Consider the following 2836-nt stretch of genomic DNA (forward strand, 5'->3'; position numbering starts at 1 on the left):
GAGCACTCGGCTGAGCAGCTGTGGGAGAGACCATGCGCAGCGCAGACAGCTGCTTCTCCAGACAGGGGAGCTCTAAGACCCCCGGCACAGATCCCGGGAGACGGAGAGATCTCAGAAACCTCCGATGGAGGAAGAGAGAGAGAGAGAGAGAGAATGAGTGATAGGTCCTGTTCCCAGCCCCCTTTAGATGAAACTAAATCTAATTGAATAAGTGTGAATAAAATGAAAAGTAAATTCCCTATTCTACTCTATCATTTGCAAATGTGCCTAAAATCTCATATAACATAAACTCAATCAAATTTGTTAATCAACTATGAACTCTTATCATGATATAAATACGACATAATAGCCTATTGATTGACAAAGTCAACTGAATCACCTAGGCCTCTGAAACTTCATATAGCCTACTGTAACTATTCAGACCTTTGGAGTCTACCGAAGCCCATGACCTCAATAGTGGCATTTGCACAGATGACAATGTTATGTATCATATCTTTGAGCAGGATGTCGGTGGTGATACAGCGGGAGCGTTTTTCTTTTATTTATTTTTTTTGAACGTGCACATTTGCAAGAGAGCGGTCCTCATCTGACAGCCCAGAGCTGGCTGGTTGTTGTGTTATGCCAGGGTGATTAGGCAATTACAGGCCTCTTCAGCCCGAGTGCAGGAGATCAAACCACATAATTACATAACGGCTGCTGGATTAGTCAAGGAGCTGGTGTGTGATCAGGCCGCGAATTGGAAGCGTTCTGTTGTGTGTGTTTTGCCGCCGTGTGTTCCTTATTAAAATGCCTGCATTGTCTTGATGGGGTTAGGACATCTGCCATCTGTGTCTCTCAGTGTACAATCTCTCTCGTTCATCCTTAACCTGTGAAGTTGACTTCTACATATGAGTTCCTACAGACCTGCATGCACAAGTAAAAAATTGACAGCTGTGTCTTTGTGCTGGGTTGGGTAGCCTTAAATATGTAAGCTATCTATGAATTTTTCCAACTCAGTGGTCCAAATCACACATTTCTCCTATTGCTTAGTAATGTAATGAAGACGACTGACAATGAGAATGAGAATCCCACAACGACTTGAAAAATGGCTGACTGGCTGTCTTTCTGTCTGTCTGTTGTAGTGGGTGTGAGGGTATATCATGGGCCTACATATTATGTATGTGCCTGTGTGAATACAGGCATTTTGATTTTATCGTGCCCTGCTTTAAGTCATGCTTAAAGAATGTGCCATGGAAAAAGTGAGGCCATATGCTGTCATCGTTCATCACCCCCCTCCACACACACACACACACACCCCTCTGTGCTTTCCTGTGAGTGACAGAGAGTGAGCAGCCAGGCACTGACATGAACTCAGACAGCTTATATAAGCCTAAAGCATTCTGACAACAGCCTACTGCCCCCCCCCCCCCCCCCCCCTCTCTCTCTCTCTCTGTATCACTCTCTGTGTGTGTGTGTGTGTGTGTGTGTGTGTGTGTGTGTGTGTGTGTGGGGAAGTAAAGTATAAATGTGGCAGATGTCCTCAATACAAAATTGCCTCCTGGAATGAATTGAATAAGAACATATGATAATGCCTTCATTTTTCTCCACTGCAATCTGACAAAAAATACAACAATCCACATCGTAGAAAAACGTTTCTCAAGAACTGTCAAATGGCACTGCAGAAAACCACTTTACATTGTTATCGCAATGTGTTTTTTCAATTAAATTCACATAATTCACATTGTGCATTGCCATATTATGTATGTGTGTGTATGTGTGTGTGTGTGTGTGTGTGTGTGTGTGTGTGTGTGTGTGTGTGTGTGTGTGTGTGTGTGTGTGTGTGTGTGTGTGTGTGTGTGTGTGTATGTGTGTGTGTGTGTGTATGTGTGTGTGTGTGTGTGTGTGTGTGTGTGTGTGTGTGTGTGTGTGTGTGTTCTGTGCTTGTCTCTACCTCTTGTGCTTTTTAAATGTCTGTGAGCCTTTGGTGAGATCAGAGGCTGCCATATTAGCCATTGCTACCCGGGCTGCATCAGCAGCCGTGGCTGTTCACAGGGCCAAGGTGTTGTCTGATCTTACGCGGCCCTTCCTCCACTGTGAGATAACGCTGATAAATGAGCTTCGCTCGAGCTGTCACACTCCCCCGGTCCTGTGGTGTTATATCCGGGTAGTGAAGCTTCTGCTCTTAACACTTAACACGGACTGGCATCTCCGCCTTTTCTCTTAACGCTTTACACACATGGGAATCTCAGGCTGGATTGCTCGTTCTGGCGAAGGCTGGAACACTGATGACTAGTGAGTTCTGACCTTCAGTGTATATGGCTCAGGTTACAATGTGGCGGGGAGCTTTGCAGAGAGGAATAGATGCACTAAGACAAATAATGAGATAATGAGGTGTAATAATATGTTGGTGTAATGAAATATGTGTGTGTGTGTGTGTGTGTGTGTGTGTGTGTGTGTGTGTACGCGCTTCTCTCTCTCTTTTTCTCTGTGTGTGTGTGTGTATGTGTGTCTCTCTGTCTCTCTTTCTCAGTGTGGGTGTGTATGTGTTTCTCTCTCTCTCTCTCTCTCTCTCTGTGTGTGTGTGTGTGTGTGTGTGTGTGTGCCAACACATGCATGTGTGTGTAGAAGGATGATTGGGTGTGAGAGAGATCGAGTGAGAAAACAGAATGAGAGAGATTGCAGGGGATTAAGACCAGTTGTTAAGCTTTGTTGTGCAGAAAGCCGTGTGCGCGTATAGTCCACGTGTCTGTCGCCCCCTCCGCCGTACCTTACATGCACGCAGCGACACGTCTCACACAAACACACCTGCACGCCTCGCTTCCAGACTCACCTGGGCGAACCCAGACCAATCTGACAT

Source organism: Sardina pilchardus, chromosome 2 (genome assembly GCF_963854185.1).
Source record: "Sardina pilchardus chromosome 2, fSarPil1.1, whole genome shotgun sequence".
NCBI classification, from domain to species: Eukaryota; Metazoa; Chordata; class Actinopteri; order Clupeiformes; family Clupeidae; genus Sardina; species Sardina pilchardus.